At 43.6% G+C, this 15,762-nt stretch overlaps 1 long non-coding RNA gene across 1 annotated transcript; it reads left to right on the top strand.

Moving 5' to 3' along the window:
* The first annotated feature begins 10,986 nt into the window (after positions 1 to 10,986).
* LOC141981565 (uncharacterized) lies at positions 10,987 to 12,894 on the top strand. The gene is made up of 3 exons (XR_012637830.1): positions 10,987 to 11,032; positions 12,626 to 12,764; positions 12,840 to 12,894. It is a non-coding gene; the product is annotated as an uncharacterized LOC141981565 (long non-coding RNA).
* The last annotated feature ends 2,868 nt before the right edge of the window (positions 12,895 to 15,762 follow it).

Below are 15,762 nucleotides of genomic sequence, written 5' to 3'. Positions count from 1 at the left end.
ATTTTTACCAAACCTTCCCCAGGAAGTGGGGTGCAAGGGTTGGGAGGATTTTGGGGGGAAAGACGTGTCCAAACTACGTTTCCCAGTAAACCCAGTTAGAGTTTGGTGGTGGCAGTGGAGATCCAGGGACAAAGGATAAAATTAATTTGTACTTTGGGGAAGTTTTAACCTAAGCTGGTGAAAGTAAGCTTAGGAGGTTTTCATGCAGGTCCCCACATCTGTACCCTAGAGTTCAGAGTGGGGGAGGAACCTTGACAACCCGTCATCAGTATGGATGCATGTCTTCTGGAATGGTGGTTGAAGCATATAGGGACATATGAATCTTTAGCGCATCTGGCATGTAAATATCTTGCAATGCCGGCTACAACAGTAGCATGCAAATGCCTGTTCTCACTTTCAGGTGACATTGTAAACAAGATGTGGGCAGCATTATCTCCTCCAAATCATAAACAAACTTGTTTGTCTGAGCGATAGGCTGAAGTAGGACTGAGTGGACTTCTAGTTTCTAAAATTTTACATTGCTTTATCTTTGAATGCAGTTATTTTTTGTACATAATTCTACACTGTAAATTCAACTTTCATTATAAAGAGATTGTACTATGATACTTGTATTAGGTTATTTGAAATATACCATTTATTTTGTTTTCTACAATGCAAATATTTGTAATAAAAATACATATAAAGTGAGCACTGTACACTTTGTATTCTGTGTTGTAATTGAAATCAGTATATTTGAAAATGTAGAAAATATCCAAAAATATTTAAATAAATGGTATACTATATTTTGGTTTAACAGTGAGATTACTTGCGCGATTAATCTCAATTAATTTTTTAATCACTTGACAGCCCTGATTTATATATGATTCACTAATAAAAGTCATTTTTCAGTTAAAATTACTACTTAACATTAAAGTTAAAAATGTAGATGTATCAAGGAATATTAGCTAAATAGTTAGTAGTGAATGGTTAAGGGAAAGAAGAGAGGTATTTAAATTCACTTGAAATTTATACAATAAATGTACACATGCAAAATATCAAATTACCTATTCAAAATATAGCTTTAACTCTGAATCTGAATCAGTAACCAGCCTCAACCTATGGACTACAAACCATCTTACACCCACACATCAATACATCATATTGAAATATACTGTGTGCTCTGTTTGTTTGGGGGACTGTGTGCTGATCGTGTGTGTGCTGAGCCTAGCAGCCTTCTAGGCAAGGCTGAGAGCCGAGAGCTTCTTAGCGAGGGTGTGATCCCTAAGCCTTTTAGCACCCATTAACCCTTAACCAGGGGGGTGGGGCTACTCAGGGCTACTCAGGGAGACCAGGGCTTTAAAAAGCCCTCTCCTAAGCAACCAGAGGAGCTAGGAAACAGGAGTGTCTAAAGGGGGAATTTGGCAAGGGAGTTTACAGGGGGACGGGGGGGAGCTAGAACTCAATATTCTTTAAATGTAAAAGCCTTGATATAAACAAAACAACAAAAAAGGAACCAGCTGCAGGAGTAAAAAGAGAATGCATGCAGAAGTCCAGCAACAGAGTGGAGGCTACCCAGTTTATTGCACCCAATGCGGCATGTATGATTACCTACCTATGGGCAGGTGGGGTATGTGTGCATTTGTTGCAAGGAGCTCCTGGCCCTCAGAGACCATGTACGGGCTTTGGAGACCAGAGTAGCTGAACTGGAGGAGCTGAGGGAGACAGAGAGGTATGTAAATGAGACTTTTCAGGACACAGTACAATGGTCCCACCCACGGTCTGATAGCCACTGTGCTGTTGAGGAGGATGAAAGTCCCAGGGAAGGAGAGCATCTAACTGGAGCAGAGGGAAACTATCCCATAGTTGGAACCCTCCTTCCAGATGGTGCTGTGGTATCCTCTTGCACTGAGGATAGCTGGAGTTCCCTCCCACAGAGTGATATTAGAAAGAGACAGATATTAGAAAAAGGCGATTTGATCATTAGAAACATAGATAGCTGGGTTTGCGATGACCGGGAGAACCGCACAGTGACTTGCCTGCCTGGTGCGAAGGTTGCAGATCTCTCAAGACATCTAGATAGACTTATGTGTAGTGCTGGGGAGGACCTGGTGGTTGTGGTACATGTAGGTACCAATGATATAGGGAAGGCTGGGAGAGAGGTCCTGGAGGCCAAATTTAGGCTGCTAGGTGTTAGAGAGCTTATTTCTTCATCCTTTCACTTCCCTGGTTCTTCTTGCATGAACAGAAAGCAACAATACCTGAAGTCCAAAGGTGCAAACAATTTGATGTTTATTGGGGTGAACTGTTAGCAAACTTAAATATAAGTTCCTTTTTCCTTATTTTTAAATCCCAACTTACTTCCTGTTTGCCCCTAATTTATATAGTAATATTCTCAGCTATACCTTAACCAATCATTTTACTGAAATTTATCAAACCAATCCTAACATATTGTAACATAATTCTTTAACCAATTATATCCCACTACCCTAATTAATTTACACCTAGCAAAATTAATTATACAGCAGACAGAAACAATTAGAGAACCAGACAGATTAACAATAAAAAAGTGGGGGCCATAAAGTTAAAACATACAGAAATGAGGGTTTTACAACCACAACTATTGAAAAGTGTTTTCTTGCCAGACAGGATGCTATCAAACTAAATTTTTTTTAACCATCTTTATCTGGTGGTGATAGGCATTATCGGGACAGGATTGTATTCCTAACAGCCCAATAGCACCTTAAATTATAATGTGACTAGTTTGGAATGTGAGGATGTGGCCATACGCTTCCCAGTTTATGGCTGCTTCTCCTGCTTAGCCAAAGGCCTTAGCTTAAGAACAGGCCCTCAGACTGTCACAGTGAGAGAAGGCCCTTAGACAGATTATTTCTTTTATACCTCTATAACTAGCTAAATGATAAACATATACCTAAATTTTTAAAGTATAGGCCTTTACAGACAGGCCTGAATATCTATATCCTAACACTCCATCCCTTTTTTTCTTTTGGGATTTACTGACAGGCCTGAATATCTATATCCTAACACTAGGTAAGAGATTGAAGTCCAGGACCTCCATGTTGGCATTCTCCGAGATGCTCCCAGTTCCACACTCAGGGCCAGTTAGGCAGGATAGGCTCCACCTAAACCAAAATGAAACCAGACTACTGGAACTTAATATTAAAAAGGTTGTAGAGCAGTTTTTAAACTAAGGGCTGGGGGAAAGCAGACAGGTGCGGAGGAGCACATGGTTCAGACATCCCTTAAGGGAGGATCTATTAATAGAGAATCTCTATGTCCTAGTGAGGACAAGAGGATGAAAAATGATAAAATACAGGGTCTGATCAGAAACAATCAAATAAAAAAGAATCCCATTCAAATACATCATGTAATGGCAGACAGCTAAAAGGAGACAAGTTTTTAAAGTGCTTATATACCAATGCTAGAAGTCTAAATAATAAAAGGGGTGAACCAGAGTAAGTCATATTAAATGAGGATAATGATATAATGGGCATCACAGAGATGTGGTGGAATGAGGATAATCAATGGGATACAATAATACCAGGGTACAAAATATATCGGAAGGACAGAACAGGTCATGCTGGTGGGGGAGTGGCATTAAAAGTGAAAGAGAGTGTAGAATCAAACAAAGTAAAATCATAAATGAATCAAACTGTACCATAGAATCGCTATGGATAGAAATTCCATGTTCTCATAATAAGAATATAGCAGTAGGGATATATTACTGACCAGAATGGTGATAGTGATGGTGAAATACTCAGGGAGATTAGAGAGGCTATTAAAATAAAAAACTCAATAATAATAATGGGGGATTTCAACAATCCCCATATTGACTAGGTACATGTCACCTCAGGACAGGATGCAGAGATAAAGTTTCTTGACACCTGAAATGACTGCTTCTTGGAGCAGGTGGTCCTGGAACCCACAAGAGGAGAGGCAATTCTTGATTTAGTCCTAAGTGGAGCACAGGATCTGGTCCAAGAGGTGAATATAGCTGGACCACTTGGTAATAGTGACCATAATATAATTAAATTTAATATCCCTGTGGCAGGAAAAACACCACAGTAGCCCAACACTGTAGCATTTAATTTCAGAAAGGGGAACTACACAAAAATGAGGAGGTTAGTTAAACAGAAATTAAAGGGTACAGTGCCAAAAGTGAAACCTCTGCAAGCTGCATGGAAACTTTTTAAAGCATCCTAACAGAGGCTCAACTTTAATGTATACCCCAAATTAAAAAACATAGTAAGAGAACCAAAAAAGAGCCACCATGGCTAAACAACAAAGTAAAAGAAACAATGGCAAGCAAAAAGGCATCCTTTAAAAAGTGGAAGTTAAATCCTTGTGAGGAAAATAGAAAAGAGCATAAACACTGGCAAATGAAATGTAAAAATACAATTAGGAAGGCCAAAAAAGAATTTGAGGAACAGTTAGCCAAAGACTCCAAAAAATAATAGCAATTTTTTTTAAGTACATCAGAAGCAGGAAGCCTGCTAAACAACCAGTGGGGCCACTGGACGATCAAAGTGCTAAAGGAGCACTCAAGGACAATAAGGCCATTGTGTAGAATCTAAATGAATTCTTTGCATTGGTCTTCACGGCTGAGGATGTGAGGGAGATTCCCAAACCTGAGCCATTCTTTTTAGGTGACAGATCTGAGGAACTGTCCCAGATTGAGGTATCATTAGAGAAGGTTTTGGAACAAATTGATAAATTAAACATCAATAAGTCACCAGAACCAGATGGTAATCACCCAAGAGTTCTGAAAGAAATCTGATGAGGTTCAACAAGGACAAGTGCAGAGTCCTGCAGTTAGGATGCAAGAATCCCATGCACCGCTACAGTCTAGGGACCAAATGGCTCGGCAGCAGTTCTGCAGAAAAGGACCTAGGGGTTACAGTGGACGAGAAGCTGGATATGAGTCAACAGTGTGCCCTTGTTGCCAAAAAGGCCAATGGCATTTTGGGATGTATATGTAGGGACATTGGCAGCAGATCAAGGGACGTGATCGTTCCCCTCTATTCATCATTGGTGAGGCTTCATCTGGAGTACTGTGTCCAGTTTTGGGCCCCACACTACAAGAAGGATGTGGAAAAATTGGAAAGCGTCCAGCGTCAAAAATGATGAGGGGACTGGAACACATGACTTATGAGGAGAGGCTGAGGGGACTGGGATTGTTTAGTCTGCGGAAGAGAAGAACAAGGGGGGATTTGATAGCTGCTTTCGACTACCTGAAAGGGGGTTCCAAAGAGGATGGATCTAGACTGTTCTCAGTGGTAGCTGATGACAGAACAAGGAGTAATGGTCTCAAGTTGCAGTGGGGGAGGTTTAGGTTGGATATTAGGAAAAACTTTTTCACTAGGAGGGTGGTGAAACACTGGAATGCGTTACCTAGGGAGGTAATCTCCTTCCTTAGAGGTTTTTAAGGTCAGGCTTGACAAAGCCCTGGCTAGGATGATTTAGTTGGGGATTGGTCCTGCTTTGAGCAGGGGGTTGGACTAGATGACCTCCTGAGGTCCCCTCCAACTCTGATATTCTATGATTTTAAAAGAGCTCAGTGAGGAATTTGCTAGACTGTTAATGTTGATTTTTCAATAAGTCTTGGAGCACTGAGGAAATTCCAGAAGATGGGAACAAAACTAATATGCCAGTTTTTAAAAAGGTCAAAAGGGATAACATATAATTATAGGCCATTCTACTTTGAATGATCTCTGAGAATATTTGCTAACTACTTATGCTAAACAAGCATATAAATGCAATAAGTAGTTCCATCTTGCATTTAGCTGTGATGCTCAGAGTACCTTTTCCAGGTCTGGAGAAGAACTCTGTGTGGCTTGAAAGCTTGTCTCTCTTACCAACGGAAGTTGGTCCAATAAACGATATTACACCCACTTTCTCCTATCAATCCCAGGCAAAATCATAGAAATGTAGGACAGGAAGAGATTTCGATAGGCCATCTAGTCCAGTACCCTGCCCTGAGACAGGACAAAGTATTATCTTTCTAGCCCATCACTGAATGAATCATAGAATCATAGAATCATAGAATATCAGGGTTGGAAGGGACCCCAGAAGGTCATCTAGTCCAACCCCCTGCTCGAAGCAGGACCAATTCACAGTTAAATCATCCCAGCCAGGGCTTTGTCAAGCCTGACCTTAAAAACCTCTAAGGAAGGAGATTCTACCACCTCCCTAGGTAACGCATTCCAGTGTTTCACCACCCTCTTAGTGAAAAAGTTTTTCCTAATATCCAATCTAAACCTCCCCCATTGCAACTTGAGACCATTACTCCTCGTTCTGTCATCTGCTACCATTGAGAACAGTCTAGAGCCATCCACTTTGGAACCCCCTTTCAGGTAGTTGAAAGCAGCTATCAAATCCCCCCTCATTCTTCTCTTCTGCAGACTAAACAATCCCAGCTCCCTCAGCCTCCCTTCATAAGTCATGTGCTCTAGACCCCTAATCATTTTTGTTGCCCTTCGCTGGACTCTCTCCAATTTATCCACATCCTTCTTGTAGTGTGGGGCCCAAAACTGGACACAGTACTCCAGATGAGGCCTCACCAGTGTCGAATAGAGGGGAACGATCACATCCCTCGATCTGCTCGCTATGCCCCTACTTATACATCCCAAAATGCCATTGGCCTTCTTGGCAACAAGGGCACACTGTTGACTCATATCCAGCTTCTCGTCCACTGTCACCCCTTGGTCCTTTTCCGCAGAACTGCTGCCTAGCCATTCGGTCCCTAGTCTGTAGCGGTGCATTGGATTCTTCCATCCTAAGTGCAGGACCCTGCACTTATCCTTATTGAACCTCATCAGATTTCTTTTGGCCCAATCCTCCAATTTGTCTAGGTCCTTCTGTATCCTATCCCTCCCCTCCAGCGTATCTACCACTCCTCCCAGTTTAGTATCATCTGCAAATTTGCTGAGAGTGCAATCCACACCATCCTCCAGATCATTTATGAAGATATTGAACAAAACCGGCCCCAGGACCGACCCCTGGGGCACTCCACTTGACACCGGCTGCCAACTAGACATGGAGCCATTTATCACTACCCGTTGAGCCCGACAATCTAGCCAGCTTTCTACCCACCTTATAGTGCATTCATCTAGCCCATACTTCCTTAACTTGCTGACAAGAATACTGTGGGAGACCGTGTCAAAAGCTTTGCTAAAGTCAAGAAACAATACATCCACTGCTTTCCCTTCATCCACAGAACCAGTAATCTCATCATAAAAGGCGATTAGATTAGTCAGGCATGACCTTCCCTTGGTGAATCCATGCTGACTGTTCCTGATCACTTTCCTCTCATGTAAGTGCTTCAGGATTGATTCTTTGAGGACCTGCTCCATGATTTTTCCAGGGACTGAGGTGAGGCTGACTGGCCTGTAGTTCCCAGGATCCTCCTTCTTCCCTTTTTTAAAGATTGGCACTACATTAGCCTTTTTCCAGTCATCCGGGACTTCCCCCGTTCGCCACGAGTTTTCAAAGATAATGGCCAAGGGCTCTGCAATCACAGCCGCCAATTCCTTCAGCACTCTCGGATGCAACTCGTCCGGCCCCATGGACTTGTGCACGTCCAGCTTTTCTAAATAGTCCCTAACCACCTCTATCTCCACAGAGGGCTGGCCATCTCTTCCCCATTCTGTGATGCCCAGCGCAGCAGTCTGGGAGCTGACCTTGTTAGTGAAAACAGAGGCAAAAAAAGCATTGAGTACATTAGCTTTTTCCACATCCTCTGTCACTAGGTTGCCTCCCTCATTCAGTAAGGGGCCCACACTTTCCTTGGCTTTCTTCTTGTTGCCAACATACCTGAAGAAACCCTTCTTGTTACTCTTGACATCTCTTGCTAGCTGCAGCTCCAGGTGCGATTTGGCCCTCCTGATATCTTTCCTACATGCCCGAGCAATATTTTTATACTCTTCCCTGGTCATATGTCCAACCTTCCACTTCTTGTAAGCTTCTTTTTTATGTTTAAGATCCGCTAGGATTTCACCATTAAGCCAAGCTGGTCGCTTGCCATGTTTACTATTCTTTCGACTCATCGGAATGGTGTTTGCCTAACTTGTTCTTAAAAACCTCCAGGATGGGGGACTCTGTCCTGGGAAGCAGTGACTCTGAAAAAGATTTTGGGGGCATGGTGGATAATCACCTGAACATGAGCTCCTAATGTGATGCTGTGGCCAAAAAGTGTTATTGTGATCCTGGGATTCATAAACAGGGGAATCTCAAAGAGGCATAGAGAGGTTATTTTACCTCTGTATTTTGTGCTAGCATGACCACTGCTGGAATACAATGTCCAGTTCTGGTGCCCACAATTCAAGAAATATGTTGATAAATTGGAGAGGGTCTAGAGAAGAGTCACAAGAATGATTAAAGGACTAGAAAACATGCCTTACAGTGATAGAATTAAGGAGCTCAGTCTATTTAGCTTAACAAAAAGAAGGTAAAGAGGTAACTTGATTCATCTATTAGTTCCTGCCTGGGGAACAAATACATAATTATAGGCTCTTCAGTCTAACAGAGAAAGGTATAACATGATCCAATGGATGGAAGTTGAAGCTAGATAAATTCAGACAGGAAATAAGGTGTAAATTTTTAATGGGGAGAATAATTAACTATTGGAACATTCTACCAAGGGTTGCTGTAGATTCTCCATCACTGACAGTTTTTAAATCAAGACTGGATGTTTCTCTAAAAGCTAAGCTCTAGGAATTATTTTGGACAAGTTCCATGACCTGTGTTATAAAGGAAGTCAGACTAGATCATCACAATGATCTCTTCTGGCCTTGGAATCTATAAATCTAAGAACAAACCCTGAATTTTTTTAGATTGTTGTTTTTGATCTAATCTCATGATTATTTGACTTATGATTTTTGAATGATTGGGGTTGCATTACTGAGTCCTCATGCTATTATCTGACACATGGTACGTGAAACAACTATAGTTATATAAAGACTACTAGTCTAAGAATTGTAGGGCCAAAGTCAAGGTACGTAATTGTCTGGTCTGTCTGCAAAGCCTCTTACAGATGGAACTCCCCAAAGATTGTAGTTATTGCTCTACTAAATAATTTTTTCAGAGAAGGGCAGGTTATTTTTTTGTATTCCTTAAAACCAAAGTAAAGCAGACTTGTTTTACCTTATTACAGCTATGTCAATAATCAGACAAGTTTGGATGAAATAGTCTAAAGTTACTGAGATTACTTTCATTTGTCAGATCTTATTATTGATTGTTTGTAGACAACAAAGCATTTCTTTCTTATGTTGGATGCAATCTGTGGATTCCTTGCTCTCAGACTACAGAGCTCTCTCATGTTTCTCCTTGCTCTACATGTCTGCTATTGATTACTCTCATCCAAGACGGGGCTTGGGGCTGATACTGCAAATACAATTCTAATGTAAATCTCAAATCTTCCCTCTGAAAATTTAGGGAAAACTATCTAACACAATTCTGCACTGAGGTGGATAGCATGATATTTCAAAATCCCTGAAATGTCTCTGAGCCAGTGTACAGGTGTAGAAGTTTGCTGCTGGTATAGGCCAGTAACACGTTACCCCCACTCATTTTTACAACTTTTCTGGAGCTGGAGCCAAAGCTGCAATTCCTTCCTTGTGCTGATCCTAGGGCAGCATAGTTTCATGTTGCACCATACATAGATCTTGTGGCAAATCCACAATCTAGCCCTTAATGAACAGAAAGAAACAAAAGTCTCATAGGAAGAACCTACATAGGTCTCTGCAAATAAACCTCCTAGATACAATTCAAATGTTCATTTAGCCCTAAGAGAGACCAATGCTTAGCATTAAAGCTTAGTACATATTTAAGCAGCTTTAACAACTTGAAAACCCAAATACTATAATGGAAACTATATATTCAACTGGAGTTGTTTCATTTTATTGTATTAGTTAAGATCAGATGGTAAAAAGGAAATGTGGATATTTACCTTCAACAGAATAAAGCCCAAAGGAAAAATAGTTAAATAACTTTGTGTTATAAAATGTATCTGTCAACTAGAGCAGATCTAAGGGTATGTCTATGCTTAAAATGCTACATAGGCACAGCTGTGCTGCTGTAGTTCTTCAGCATAGTCACTCACTACAGTGACAGGAGGGGTTCTCCTGTTGCAATAGTTAGTCCACCCATCCCCCAAGAGGTTATAGGTAAGGTTGACAGGTAGCTGGGAAGTGTTGTCTACACTGGGGTTAGGTTGGCTTACCTTGGTTGCTCAGGGGTGTGGATTTTTCACACCCCTGAGTGACACAGCAAGGTTGACTTAATTTTTGAATGTAGACTTGGCCTTAAACAACAACACTTTGTCAATATTTCACAAATATCAGGGCTTTGGTTTAATTTGAGTTCCTTGTGTTAGGGGGCTTATTCCTTCACTGGCTTCCTTCTCTGGTCCTTCTCGCATGAACAGAGAGCAACAATACCCGAAGTCCAAAGGTGCAAACAATTCAATGTTTATTGGGGTGAACTTCCAGCAAGCATGATTCCAGTTTCCTTCCTTAGTGTCCTCCTTCCCAGCTCTGGCACCACAGAGCCTTACACCTGTGTCCTTGTTCCCATTCCTGCCCTTAGCCAGACATGATTCCAATTTCCTTACCCCCATTCCCTGTTCCCATTTCCCCCTTTAGCAAAATATGATTCCAATTTCCTTACCCCCATACTCATTTATTCATGAAACTGCATGAGTTTGGGTCATTGTAAATGAAGATATACATGCCTGTATAAATACTGTTCTTTTGAAAAAGGTATATTTGAAAGTAGAATCAAAAGTTTTCAGACCAATTAGTGTCAATTTCAGTGAAATTGTTTTGGGTGAAATGAAAAACAGCAAATATTGGAAATATCAAAATGAACCATTTCAATATTATAAAAAAGAAACATTTTTATTTTTTGTTTTGGTCTAGATTCACAAAGCCAGAGGCGGTGATGGTGGTGATGTTTCCTTTTATAGCATTTAGCCCAGTGATTATGGCACTCATCTGGGACGTAGGAGACACAAATTCAAATCCTTGCCCTGGAGCAGGTATTGAAACCAGGTCTTTCTGGTGCTTATTGGATAAACTTTTTTTTGTTTTAGGGTGTGTTTGATCAACATTTATTGAGTTAAAACTGAAACCAGAAGCCCTAATTATCATGTATATATTTGCTGATGATTATTACCAGTACTGGGAATTTTAAATAACGGCTAATAGGAATGGGACACTGCTTAGCTTTATGCAACCCAGCAGAGAGTGTTACCTGCTTGCACCAGCCACAGACATGGGTGTGAGCCAGAGCCAGGCTACACAGTCACATTTGACAAACAGATTTAGCAGTGATGGACACGCAGTGAGGAAATAGTACTGCCCCATGTGCATTTCAAAATGAGAAAGAAAGAGAACTAGGTTAGATAGATGTGAGTCTAATTTATGAAACAAAATATAAACACGTGACTGTACTTAACAAAGAGAGGGAAGAGCATCTTCGTGAGCAGGCTGGCTAACCTAGTGAGGAGGGCTTTAAACTAGGTTCACTGGGGGAAGGAAACCAAAGCCCTTAGGTGAGTGGGGAAGCGGGATACCGGGAGGAAGCATGAGCAGGAGCGTGTGAGAGGGGAGGGCTCCTGCCTCATACTGAGAACGAGGGGCACTCAGCGGGTTATCTCAAGTGCCTATATACAAATGCACAAAGCCTGAGAAACAAGCAGGGAGAACTGGAGGTCCTGGCAAAGTCAGGGAATTATGATATGATTGGAATAACAGAGACTTGGTGGGGTAACTCGCATGACTGGAGTACTCTCATGGATGGGTATAAACTGTTCAGGAAGGAGCGGCAGGGCAGAAAAGGTGGGGGAGTTGCACTGTATGTAAGGGACCAGTACGACTGCTCAGAGCTCCAGTATGAAACTGCAGAAAAACCTGAGAGTCTCTGGATTAAGTTTAGAAGCGTGAGCAACAAGGGTGATGTCATGGTGGGAGTCTGCTATAGACCACCGGACAAGGGGGATGAGGTGGACGAGGCTTTCTTCCAGCAACTCACAGAAGCTACTAGATCACATGCCCTGGTTCTCATGGGCGACTTCAATCATCCTGATATCTGCTGGGAGAGCAATACAGCGGTGCACAGACAATCCAGGAAGTTTTTGGAAAATGTAGGGGACAATTTCCTGGTGCAAGTGCTGGAGGAACCAACTAGGGGCGGAGCTCTTCTTGACCTGCTGCTCACAAACCGGGAAGAATTAGTAGGGGAAGCAAAAGTGGATGGGAACCTGGGAGGCAGTGACCATGAGATGGTCGAGTTCAGGATCCTGACACAAGGAAGAAAGGAAAGCAGTAGAATACTGACCCTGGACTTCAGAAAAGCAGACTTTGACTCCCTCAGGGAACTGATGGGCAAGATCCCCTGGGAGAATAACATGAGGGGGAAAGAAGTCCAGGAGAGCTGGCTGTATTTTAAAGAATCCTAATTGAGGTTACAGGGACAAACCATCCCGATGTGTAGAAAGAATAGTAAATATTGCAGGCGACCAGCTTGGCTTAACAGTGAAATCCTTGCTGATCTTAAACACAAAACAGAGGCTTACAAGAAGTGGAAGATTGGACAAATGACCAGGGATGAGTATATAAATATTGCTCAGGCATGTAGGAATGGCAGCGAACCAGCTGAGCAGCGGGGACAGCAGAGCAGCTCACAGCAGGAGTTTGCCTGGGAGTTCTCCTGGAGTGAGCCCAGTGAGGCTTACATCTTGCAAACGTCTCTGAGGAAGCTCATAGTAGGTAGGTGATATGGAAGGGGGGGGTTCAGCTGTTGTGACCTGCACTGGATGTGCCATGTTTGTCTTTCTTCCACAGGACAGAAGCGGCTTTGTCTGTACAAAGTGCAAGCTGGTCTCCATATTGGAAGAGAAGATTGAAGGTCTGGAGCAACAGATAACGACCCTGCGTTGTATACGAGAAACTGAGGATTTTCTGGACAAAACTCAGGATAGGCTTCTAGGGGCACAAAGCTCTAAAGATATAGAGCAGGTTGCACAGAGGAGCCAAGAGGCCAGTGAAGAAGCTTGGCAACATGTGACCTCCAGAAGAGGTAAGCGGAATGTCCGGGTTCCAGTAACACAGACACAGGTAACCAACCGCTTTCATGTTCTCTCCACAGGTACCATTGCGGAGAGTGGACCAGATGATATGTCTGGGGGGAGAAAGCAGAAGGAGACTCCGCTGGTTGGAAGGCATGAGATGCTATGTTCTGAGGTTGGGGGTTCCACGACCACCACTCCCAAGAGGAGAAGGCGGGTGGTGGTGGTCGGGGACTCTCTCCTCCGGGGGACTGAGTCATCTATCTGCCGCCCTGACCGGGAAAACCGAGAAGTCTGCTGCTTGCCAGGGGCTACGATTCGCGATGTGACGGAGAGACTGCCGAGACTCATCAAGCCCTCGGATCGCTACCCCTTCCTGCTTCTCCACGTGGGCACCAATGATACTGCCAAGAATGACCTTGAGCGGATCACTGCGGACTACACGGCTCTGGGAAGAAGGATAAAGGAGTTGGAGGCGCAAGTGGTGTTCTCGTCCATCCTCCCCGTGGAAGGAAAAGGCCTGGGTAGGGACCGTCGAATCGTGGAAGTCAACGAATGGCTACGCAGGTGGTGTTGGAGAGAAGGCTTTGGATTCTTTGACCATGGGATGGTGTTCCATGAAGGGGGAGTGCTGGGCAGAGACGGGCTCCATCTTACGAAGAGAGGGAAGAGCATCTTTGCCAGCAGGCTGGCTAACCTAGTGAGGAGGGCTTTAAACTAGGTTCACCGGGGGAAGGAGACCAAAGCCCTGAGGTAAGTGGGAAAGCGGGATACCGGGAGGAAGCACAGGCAGGAATGTCTGTGAGGGGAGGGCTCCTGCCTCATACTGGGAATGAGGGGCGATCAACAGGTTATCTCAAGTGCTTATATACAAATGCACAAAGCCTTGGAAACAAGCAGGGAGAACTGGAGGTCCTGGTGATGTCAAGGAACTATGACGTGATTGGAATAACAGAGACTTGGTGGGATAACTCACATGACTGGAGTACAGTCATGGATGGTTATAAACTGTTCAGGAAGGACAGGCAGGGCAGAAAAGGTGGGGGAGTAGCACTGTATGTAAGGGAGCAGTATGACTGCTCAGAGCTCCGGTACGAAACTGTGGAAAAACCTGAGTGTCTCTGGATTAAGTTTAGAAGTGTGTGCAACAAGAGTGATGTAGTGGTGGGAGTCTGCTATAGACCACCGGACCAGGGGGATGAGGTGGATGAGGCTTTCTTCCGGCAACTCACGGAAGCTACTAGATCGCATGCCCTGATTCTCATGGGTGACTTTAATCATCCTGATATCTGCTGGGAGAGCAATACAGCGGTGCATAGACAATCCAGGAAGTTTTTGGAAAGCGTAGGGGACAATTTCCTGGCGCAAGTGCTAGGGGAGCCAACTGGGGGGGGGCGCTTTTCTTGACCTGCTGCTCACAAACCGGGTAGAATTAGTGGGAGAAGCAAAAGTGGATGGGAATCTGGGAGGCAGTGACCATGAGTTGGTTGAGTTCAGGATCCTGACGCAGGGAAGAAAGGTAAGCAGCAGGATATGGACCCTGGACTTCAGGAAAGCAGACTTCGACTCCCTCAGGGAAAAGATGGCCAGGATCCCCTGGGGGACTAACATGAAGGGGAAGGGAGTCCAGGAGAGCTGGCTGTATTTCAAGGAATCCCTGTTGAGGTTACAGGGACAAACCATCCCAATGTGTCGAAAGAATAGTAAATATGGCAGGCGACCAGCTTGGCTTAATGGTGAAATCCTAGCGGATCTTAAACATAAAAAAGAAGCTTACAAGAAGTGGAAGGTTGGACATATGACCAGGGAAGAGTATAAAAATATTGCTCGGGCATGTAGGAAAGATATAAGGAGGGCCAAATCGCACCTGGAGCTGCAGCTAGCAAGAGATGTCAAGAGTAACAAGAAGGGTTTCTTCAGGTATGTTGGCAACAAGAAGAAAGCCAAGGAAAGTGTGGGCCCCTTACTGAATGAGGGAGGCAACCTAGTGACAGAGGATGTGGAAAAAGCTAATGTACTCAATGCTTTTTTTGCCTCTGTTTTCACTAACAAGGTCAGCTCCCAGACTGCTGCGCTGGGCATCACAGAATGGGGAAGAGATGGCCAGCCCTCTGTGGAGATAGAGGTGGTTAGGGACTATTTAGAAAAGCTGGACGTGCACAAGTCCATGGGGCCGGACGAGTTGCATCCGAGAGTGCTGAAGGAATTGGCGGCTGTGATTGCAGAGCCCTTGGCCATTATCTTTGAAAACTCGTGGCGAACGGGGGAAGTCCCGGATGACTGGAAAAAGGCTAACGTAGTGCCAATCTTTAAAAAAGGGAAGAAGGAGGATCCTGGGAACTACAGGCCAGTCAGCCTCACCTCAGTCCCTGGAAAAATCATGGAGCAGGTCCTCAAAGAATCAATCCTGAAGCACTTACATGAGAGGAAAGTGATCAGGAACAGTCAGCATGGATTCACCAAGGGAAGGTCATGCCTGACTAATCTAATCGCCTTTTATGATGAGATTACTGGTTCTGTGGATGAAGGGAAAGCAGTGGATGTATTGTTTCTTGACTTTAGCAAAGCTTTTGACACGGTCTCCCACAGTATTCTTGTCAGCAAGTTAAGGAAGTATGGGCTGGATGAATGCACTATAAGGTGGGTAGAAAGCTGGCTAGATTGTCGGGCTCAACGGGTAGTGATAAATGGCTCCATGT

Source organism: Natator depressus, chromosome 2, assembly GCF_965152275.1.
Source record: "Natator depressus isolate rNatDep1 chromosome 2, rNatDep2.hap1, whole genome shotgun sequence".
Taxonomy (NCBI): Eukaryota; Metazoa; Chordata; order Testudines; family Cheloniidae; genus Natator; species Natator depressus.
The sequence above is the reverse complement of the archived record's forward strand: the minus strand, read 5'-3'. Positions and strand labels throughout refer to the sequence as shown.